Raw genomic sequence first — 10,000 nt, 5'->3', positions numbered from 1 at the left:
CGGTGACCGAGAGGGAAAAATTTAATGTGGAGACCAAAACGTGTGAGACGAGACATGAGGTGGCGACAAAGGAAATAAAAATAGTGGAGACAAGGGAGGTAAAGGGTGAAGAGGTGACCGAGTTGGCAGAGACACGGGAGATGGGAACGATAGAGGGATGACTACACGATGAAGATGGGGTTAGAGACGAGCACACACACACAGAGGTAGTGGAGGATAATGGGGGTGAGCTCGCAGAACGTGTTGGGACCCGGTGCGAGCAGTTGGATAGCCTCCTTCGGGAACGGAGGGAGACGCTGTGCCCCCTTGAGGCGAATCACGACCAGGTGGGTTCGGTCGTGCTTTGCGAGGTTGAGGGTCGGGTGCTGTGGACAGGTGCACGGAGAGCTTGGGGGGTATAGAGGCCCCGGAACCCCTTGTGGGGACACAAGTCCCCAGTGTGGTTGTCCCTGTGTGTGTGGTGAAAGGTGTGAGTGCGCCCCCGTGTGTGGAAGCGATCCCGTGTGTGAGTGGTGTGGTGGCAAGTGTGCTGAAGGGCGTGCTTCCCAGCACGCCGTGTGTGAAAGGGGCACCGCAGGTGGAAGAGACCACGTGCGCGCAGGAAACGGCACGCGTGTGTGAGTGAGGCACGGTGTGTGGATGAGGTACCGCGGGTGAGTGCCCCCGCGTGTGGGAGTGGTATGGTGTGTGCAAGGGAAACGGCACGAGTGAGTGAACGGCCGAGTGTGAGGGAGACAGCGTGTGTAAGGTCGCTGTGGGTAAGGGAGATGACGGTGGGCATGCGTGAGCATGCAGCCGCGTCTCCCGGTGTGAATGTGATGGAGTGGTGTGTGTGTCGTTCCACGCAGGTGTGCGTGGGTTGAATGGCGACGACAACGGCGACAGAGGGACAAAAGCCGGGTAGCGGCCATAGTCGCAATGGGAACCGTGCCGGGTTCACCCAGCAGCGAGCGCGAGGTCCGTGCTGTGCAACACACGAGGCCGCCACGTGCTCGGCTGCGGGAATGAAGCCCGGTCCAGAAACGCCAGCGGTCGATTTGCCGATCCCGCGGACGGACAAAGGTAAGGCAGGATTTCGGATTTGGACCGGACAAGTTCTCCACGCGGGCGTATGTGTTCAGCTCCAACGGGCAGAGCACATGTGTTCGCGTGGGGAACCCCTCGAGACGTGAGACTTGTGTTTTTTTTATGCGCCGGGTGACGTCATGGTTGCGTGTGTGTGTGTGTGTGTGTGTGTGTGTGTGTGTGTGTGTGTGTGTGTGTGTGTGTGTGTGTGTGTGTGTGTGTGTGTGTGTGGTTGGAATCCGGCAGGAGGGTGAATCCCTGCCGGATGGTACCGTCCAAGAGGGACGAGGGACGCGAACAGCTGCCATGACGTCACGCCACAGGTGTGCGGCTGTGAATTGCCGTGCTCGTGCGCAGCTGTGAATTGCCGCGCTGGTGCTGCGCGATGAAAAAAAAAAAAAAAAAGCAAGCCTCGTTTTCGGGTGAACAGGATTCCTGGGCAAGGGGTGGATGATCCCCTTGGCCTGGGCACAGGATGGAACTAGTTCGGGGGAAGGGTTAGCTTAGTTGGACCGGCTCCATGGGGCAGGGGTAAGTCCTCATGGGGCCCGTGGAATGGATTAGGTAGAGGGATTGTTAGTTGAGATTTAGGTTGGGGAATGGATTTTTGATGATTTGGAGACAGAGACAGACTTGTGAGTGTGTAGTGGGGACGTAGATTAGCTACGTAGTGTTAAATGGATCGTGCTACTAGTTTAAGGGACGACGTGGGAGCACGAGGTAGTTAGGGGAGGTAGTTAGAAGGATGGCAGAGTTCAGCGGTGTGTGTTGAAGGGTTGTGAGGTGAGTACATGTACATCTGCTTGGTGAGTGAGTGAGGCCAGCGGGTCTGTGTGAATGGAGCGAATGTGGAATGCATGGTGTGATGAGTGATTGGGGGGAGGCGTGACTCCCGCCCAAGGGACCCTGGGGTCAGTGTAGACTGAGTTAGGGGGTTAGTCAAATTGACAAAATGGAGGTCGTTTTGCTGTTGGTGGGAAAGTAGGCTCGACACCTGTTTGGAGGGGTGCAGGAGCCCTGTTGACGGGCTGGGAGCGTGACTGCGAAAGGTGAGTATCGCTGAGTGGGTACCCCAAGCACCAGGCTAGTCGGCCGTAGTAGGCCAAGGGCCCATGGGGGGCCGGGATAGCATCGTGGGCACGGGTGCGCCCGCATGGTGCGGGGGCCCGGGGCACCATTAGCCGCGTGGGCAGTGTTGTGGGCACGGGTGACCCTCGGAAAGGCGCCCAGGAAGCCAGCCTGCCACCTGAGCGTTTCAGGGGAGTCGCCAGAGAGGGCACTCCCCATTGTTTAGGGAGCTGGTAGGCTCGGAGGCAGTGTGGTGCCCGAGGGTGTCATAGCTGGAGATTCGGCAGAGGGTAGTGCCTGCCAATGGCAGCCACGCGTCCCAGCCATGAGACCGTGTGAAGGCACGGAAAGAAAATTTGGGGGGCGAGGCCCGAAATTGTGAGGACACCAACACAGGCGACGGGAATCTGGGTTTTCAGAACCAATAGCTTAAGCAAGAGGCGCTTGTTGAAAGCCCCGGGGTAGTTTAACAGTTAAATGGTTCGGGTCGATTAGGAGATGTACCCCTCCGCACCATCCATCCCTTCGCTCTCGTTGTGGGCCGCTGGACCCACTTTGGGTTAAGAGCGCTGAAGTCTGGGGAGGCCATCCTGAGGCTTCGTTGGGCCTCGACACATGACGCTAGCCCTCCCTCATTCCCCTCCGGGAAGGGAACGTAGGGGTTGGGAGTAGGCTAGGGGATGATAGGTAAGCCGAACAAGGACAGTAAAGGGGGTTAGGGGATGATTCATAGTGGGGAAGTAAAAATAAAAACAACAAAAAAATAAGTTGGGGCTAAATTGGGTTTTACAAATTAAGGGAGTGGATATGGACAGTCACAGGCAAAGGCGATAGGTTGAGAGGGAGACCGTAGGGTAGGTCTGAACCCGCCTTCCGAGTGGCCAGCACCACCGCACTCCCTCCACCAACCTCCACTGACAGGCAAAGGCTGGCCAGCTTCATCTGCTGGCTGTTTTGCTTCAAGGCCTGTGCCGGCCAACTTCATCGGCTGGCTGTGTTTTGCTTCAAGGCCTGTGCCAGCAAGATCATCTGCAGGCTGTGTTTGCCTGCTCACCTTTGCCATGCCATGCCCACTGCCCACATCGTCACCAGCCCTGTTCAATTTTGCTTTGCCCCCCCCCCCCCTGTTCATTTCCATGCGCGCCGGGATCATCGTAAAAGCAACAGTTTGCAAGCTGCAAGCAAGAACTGCCCTGTTGGCAGCTACAACACGGGCCTGCAGTGGCGGCCCGTGCACCGTGTTTGTTTCCATTCATCCATCCATCCATCCGTTGTGCTCATTGCGTGTGCCACTTGAGCTGGCACGGAGACTGCATTTGCGCAGCCCATGCGCCATTGTTCGCTGCGCCCATTTTAAAAGGGGGAGGCCTTGGACTGCGTGTGAGCAGCCGGCCACGTTCCCTGCCACCTGCATTGCTTGAGCCAGAGACTGCATGCGAGAAGCCTGGCTCCCTGCTAACTGCTTTCTTTTTGCAGAGTCCATTGATCCTGGGCCATGGTTTTGTGTAAAATTTGTAAGTTAAGGTTAAGATGTACTGTACATATGAGTGCGCCCCCGGCATGTCTGTCTAGCGCCGGCAATTTTATTTAAGTCGTCTGTGTGAGTGGGTTTGTTTAGTTAGTAACTCAGCCCTCAGGTTATTTATTTTGGGGACACGAATACCACGAATATCGCACTCAGGGATCCGAAGGTAAAACGTACTAGGGGAGAACTTCACATGATGGCACACGAGAATTTGACGACTCGGGACGAGTCTGTAAAAAGGGGAGGGGGTGGTGTTGTGGTTGTGGAAATTCGCAAACCACCATTCAGGTCCCGTAGGTGAGATATCTCTGTAAGTGCATGTGTAGTTAGCCCAAACCCATTGTACAGAGGGAATTTATGTGATCCATCCGGGCTGTGATGCTTTGAGTTAGCCATTTTTTCTGTTCTATCTTTTATTTCAAACAAACAGCATCTCAACAACCACGCCATCCCCACCACAGCGCCAACCACACTACAACCACGCCACCTCCACCATCAACGCTACCACATCTTCGCCACTCGCCATTCAGCAGGCCCTGCGCGGTTACGATCTCCGGGCACAAACAAAAACCAACCACTATGCTCGGGGGTCTTCCCGCCTGTTTTTCCCGTCGAGGTCCTCCGCGCTCGGTGTGGAGGAGGGGCGATGCAGGGGTCAAAGGTGAGAAAGGGTGGGGGCCTCTTTTGGGGGAATAATTCCCTGGCTCCACGCCAAGACTGACTCCCCCCGGCCCCCGCACGGCGCAGGGTGGAGGGAAAGCGAGAGGTCACGCCCCCCTTCGAGAGGCTTCTCCAAGAAGCTCGAAGGGAGGCAGGGCCGAAAACGGGGTGGAGCGAAGGGCGGAGCCCCACGCTACAAAAGGCAAACAGGACGGACCTTGAGAGTAGTTGGGTTGGTTGGTCAAGAAGTGGTTGGTCAAGAGGTCGTTGGTTGTTGAGTTGGTTGGTCGAGAGTTGGAGTGAGTGGTTAGTCGAGGGTTGGTCTTGATGGTCGTCTTCTGGCTCGAATCGCGAGCTTGTGGTTCCTGCCTTGCTTCGTTGACCCGTGCGCGAGCGCGGAAAACAGCGCCGAACCCCGTCCGTTTCCACAAAACCCCGTCCGTACCGTCGAGTGGCCAACACGTGCAGGCGCGAGGCACGCAGGAGAGGACTCGCCTACCACGCTCGGGCACGGAGTCGCGGCCAGGCGGGACCCCGTCGACGGACGTTGGAGAGGGACTCGACTCGCTCAGGGAAGTCGCGACTTCCATTTCTTTTAGGTTCTGTGTCAACGTGTGTGTGGCGCCAGTCTGGTGAGGTAAAACTGTTAAGTGTTGCTCTGTGTTGGTCTTATTCGGTAGTATCTCTGCATCATTGTTTCTTTTGTTACATTTGCTTTTTGTGCATAATTGTTTTAATTGCTATATGTGTGCTCTCCGTGTGTCGTGTAAATAAAGTGCTTGCATGTTGAATTTTTCCCCGTTTCGCTGCATCCTTTCCTTCGTTTGAATCTCCATCTTGCTTCACGTAAAGGGTTGGTAGTGGGCTTAATACGCCCGATAATTAATAGGAACCGTCAAATCCTACGATAACCCCGCTCGGTTATCCCGATAGTACGAAACGGATCGCTTAAGCGGCCCGTGTCTGGAGTCGACCTGCAGCGAGGTGTGATCGCCCGGTCTACCAGCCGCGTGGGTACTTAGGTAGGTCGAGTTTGGCGAACAACCCTATCCCACGCGGGTGACCGATTGGCACGATTGTGGTGAGTCCGAAAGGCCCACCCGTGACTGGCTCCCGGCGTTAGTCCGAGAGGGTCACGACAGAATTGTCCGTCCGGTGGGCGACGTGCCGCGATTCGAGTCACGTGGCCGTTCGCACGCCAGCGGGCGCGAATTCGCAACAATATATATATATATATATATATATATATATATATATATATATATATATATATATATATATATATATATATATATATATATATATATATATATATATATATATATATATATATATATATATATATATATATATAGCCATTTGACTTGAGCCAGTTGGTGGGAATACCAGGAAGCATGCAAAACCGAATGGATGTGAATACGCAAACAATGAATGCGAATCCGCAAGCACAGAGGAGTGAGATGCAAGCAATGAAGGGGGAAATTCAAAGCATGGGAATGAAATTACAAAACCAACAGAGGAGTGATATGCAAACGCTGAAGGAGGGTCAGGAGGAAATTAAGGCGGAGCTGGCAAAGGTGAAGGGTGAAATGCAAAGCATGAATCGGAAATTGGCGAATGAGATCAGTGCTGTACGTGGAGAAATGACCGAGTCGAGGGGGAGTGTGGGCTGTTCGGACCGCGATGACGACAGGCAAGGTCGAGGTAACAAGTGACGCCACGATAATTGAGGGAGAAACCTGTAAACTCGGACAGGGGATGACGGAAATAATAAAAGACGCAGGAATTGGAAGAGGTGGATGAATTGTACGAAATTAAAGAGGAGCGCACACACATAGAACTGGTAGGGGACATTGGGGTTGAGCTTGTGGAATGTATTAGGACCCAATGCCAGGGTCGGATTAACCTCCCACAGGAACAAGGGGAGACGATATGCTCCCTCGAGGTAGACCGTAATGAGGTGAGTCCGGTAAGACCGTATGAGGTGAAGCCGTTGCGTGATGCGAAAGGGTACATGCCGAGCTTGGGGGGGGGAGGGGATAGAAACCCCGGGATCTTTTGGGCTAACGCGAGCCCCCAGCGTGATTGCGTCAGAGCATGAGTGGAGTGCAAATTTATGACGTGGTATGTGTGAGTGCCCGTGTGGAAATGGCACACGGACCGAACCAGACGGGAGACGTGGGTCGTGTAACGGACGGAGTTATTTCGGAAACCGCGCCGGCTCCACGGGACGCTGCGTGCGAGATCCGTTCCGTATTTGGCAAACCGCCCAACCGTGGATGATTGCATTATGGAAAGCCGGCGTGAAAATGTTCCGCGCTTGGTACAAGACGGGGTCACGGACGGCTAAAATGGAGGCGAATTGGGTCGAGTGAATTTGAAAAGCATGAATCCCCATGTGAGCACGTGTACGGAGGCCGACGTGGTGCGCGCCGCGAGTGGAATTCGCGGGACGCGCGGAACGAGCCCCGATGGCGACACCGCCAGGCCCGTGGGCATGGCAAGCCACGCAGAGCGGTCCGTGTGCGAGTGACGTCATCGGCAGGGATCGCGCAGCACGAAGGCTGGGTGAGTAGCGCACGGTGGCTCACATGGGGGATGGCCTGAAAGCGAGGGTGTGGTGCGATTTACGGGGCGACGTTAAGGCCTCATGTAGCGCCCAAACGGAAGGGACGAGCGAATTGTAAACCGCCGCTCTGGCGACGCAAAGATGGCCGAGCCTTGCTACAAGTACACGATGCCCCGGCCAGGATGTGGCAAACATTCTCGTCGGGGGCAAAGGAGAACTCGTTAGGGGAAGGGTTTAGCGTTCGATAGACCAGCCTCATGGGGGCATGAGCAGGAGCAGGACTTAGAATGGATTGGAGACATGGACAGACATGGAACGTGTAGTGGGGACGTAGATTAGCTTTGTGATAGAATTAAATGGAACGTGCATTTGAGTAAGGGATGACGGGGAGCACAAATTAGTTAGGGGAAGGGAGTTAGCGTCAGTGTTGGTGTGAATTGAAAAGAGAAAATATACGGTGAGTGAATGTGGGTCCTGTCTGCAGCCCTGATCCCTGCCTCGGACTCTGCTCTACTCGACCCGGGCTCCTCCGCAGACACGGTCTCCACGCGTGCGGACGTGGACCGAGCCGCACGACCATTGACAGGTGCTGCACCACGGAGCATCCCTTCCCTCCAACGTTCAGGTACCCGAAAGAACTGCGACCTCAGATCACCTCCTCACCTCCCTTTCTGGCTGCAGGGGTCCTTTGCCATACATCTGGGTTTATTTTCGTCTGAGTGTGTGGCGCCGTCTTTAAGTAGAATTGCATAAGTGTTTTTATTTGATCATTATAAATCTAGCCTGTATTCTCGCAGTAAGTCTGCTCTGTGTCCTTCTGTAAGTTTATTGTGAATAAATTATTGTAGAAATGTTCCCAGTTCGTTCTCATCTTTTCCTTCATTGGTCCAGCATGGTTCGGATCTGAGTTTTAGCCGGGTCTTTATTTACGATATTCTGTTCATTCTAGCTGGTACGTCCTTGGTAGTTCCACTCGGCTGCATCCGATCCGGAAAGGTGGTTTATAGTTGGTAGTTGGTGGAGTGATCCAGATCGGGCAAGGCGTACCGAGGGCGTGCTTCCCTGGTAGACGACACCGCGTGGTTAATTAGGTAAATTGGTTCTCGACAAAAAGACCCTACGCTACGCGGTGGAGGTATTGGCGTCCACGGTCAGTTAAGCGACCCACCGCCTTACGGAATTATCCATGGGTGATGGCCTACAATTCTGGGGAGTCTGCTGGGAGACGACGTAACTTCCCCCACCTAGCGGTCGCTCTCACCACCAGTTCCCGGCCCGCAACAATATATATATATATATATATATATATATATATATATATATATGCATATATATGTATGTATATATATGTATATATATGTATATATATATGCATATATATATATATATATATATGCATATATATACATACATATATATATATGCATATATATATACATACATATATATATATATATATATGCATATATATATATATATATATATGTATGTATATATATATGCATATATATATATGTATGTATATATATGCATATATATGTATATATATATATATATATATGCATATATATATATATGTATATATATATATATATATATGCATATATATATATATGTATATATATATATATATGTATATATATATATATATATATATGCATATATATATATATGTATATATATATATATATATATATATATATGCATATATATATATGCATATATATGCATATATGTATATATATATATGCATATATATGCATATATGTATATATATATATGCATATATATGCATATATATATATATATATATGCATATATATATATGCATATATATATATGCATATATGTATATATATATATGCATATATATATATGCATATATATATATATATATATATATATATATATATATATATATATATATATATATATATATATATACAGTCATGCGCCACTTAACGACGGGGTTACGTTATGAGAAACGCGTCGTTATGCAACATCGTCGTTGTGCAAACATCTTTTTTTTTTCGTTTCCGTTTTCAAACATCGTACTTTCACAAAACTACACACCTCGGCTATATGGTGTAGCCTATTGCTCCTCGGATACAAACCTGTACAGCATGTTACTGTACTGAATACTGTTGGCAATTGTAACACGTATCCAAGAGAGACGGAAGATCCGTTAGTTTTACCTTTGTGCTGTTCATGACGGCTATCGGTGTTGTTAGCAGAAGCTTACAATCTCCTCTCGCATTGATTATAGAAAGATGAATAAATAGCGTTTGGATTTTATAAATACGTAATCATTGCATCGATGTTATAATTTATAAATGAAGAAACGAGCTCCTGTCAATTGTGATATATATTTTCGGAACAGTGCGATTGTTTTAACAACATGAAAAGCTTCACCAAAAAGAAATTTGTTTTAATTTCGACTGTAACAACGATTTATTCGCGGAATTCTTCAATGTAAAGGTAATTTACTTGCTCGAAGTTAAACGTGCAAACATTGGTTCAGTTTGAAAGCCGATTTCCTTGAATCCCGATTTAGCACGACTCTGATTTTTTCGCGATGACATTTTATGGACCTCAACGATCTGGTCAGACACCCGCTTCTTGCTCGCTTCTCTCACCCTTTGCTTTTTCCTCTCTCCTTTCGCTTTTCTCTCCTCACGCTTTTCTCTTCAGACTTTTTCTCTTCAGAACATACCTCTCGCTCATTTTTATATCCCTGGGCCATCTCCACGGGGTGCCGTCCGCCCCAAGCTCACCACGCCCCACTGGGGCTCGGTTACCATGACGACCCATACGCTCTCAAAAAAAGCGGGTGTCGGAGCTCATGAAAGATTGCTGCTGATGAAGAATGGGGGCGGGCTTCAGAGCTCGTGAAAGAATGTTGCTGAGGAAAAATGAGGGCGGGCTTCAGAGCTCGTGAAATAATGTTGCTGAGGAAAAATGAGGGTGGGCTTCAGAGCTCGTGAAAGAAATGTGTGTGAACCTGTCTGTCATAAAGAAAAAAACCTTTCCTATAAGAGAGGGGATCTCCTTTACCCTTTTCAACGCATCACATTTAAGAAACCATTAGACATGGGGATGGGGCTAATCTGAAT

General features: G+C 50.2%; 2 long non-coding RNA genes across 2 annotated transcripts in view; one reads left to right on the top strand and one right to left on the bottom strand.

Moving 5' to 3' along the window:
• The window catches only part of LOC147028642 (uncharacterized), a 29,970-nt gene extending 20,339 nt beyond the window's left edge, over nt 1-9,631 (bottom strand). Inside the window, exon 1 of the long non-coding RNA XR_015057644.1 lies at nt 9,524-9,631. This is a non-coding gene — a long non-coding RNA (uncharacterized LOC147028642). The remainder of the gene's footprint in view (nt 1-9,523) is intronic.
• Nucleotides 1-10,000, top strand: part of LOC147028639 (uncharacterized) — a 182,242-nt gene that overhangs the window by 8,716 nt on the left and 163,526 nt on the right. The gene's annotated exons all lie outside the window — the stretch shown is intronic.

The sequence above is a fragment of the Eptatretus burgeri genome, chromosome 4, assembly GCF_056783735.1.
Source record: "Eptatretus burgeri isolate ZD-2024b chromosome 4, Ebu_testis_v1, whole genome shotgun sequence".
Lineage (NCBI taxonomy): Eukaryota > Metazoa > Chordata > Myxini > Myxiniformes > Myxinidae > Eptatretus > Eptatretus burgeri.
The sequence above is the reverse complement of the archived record's forward strand: the minus strand, read 5'-3'. Positions and strand labels throughout refer to the sequence as shown.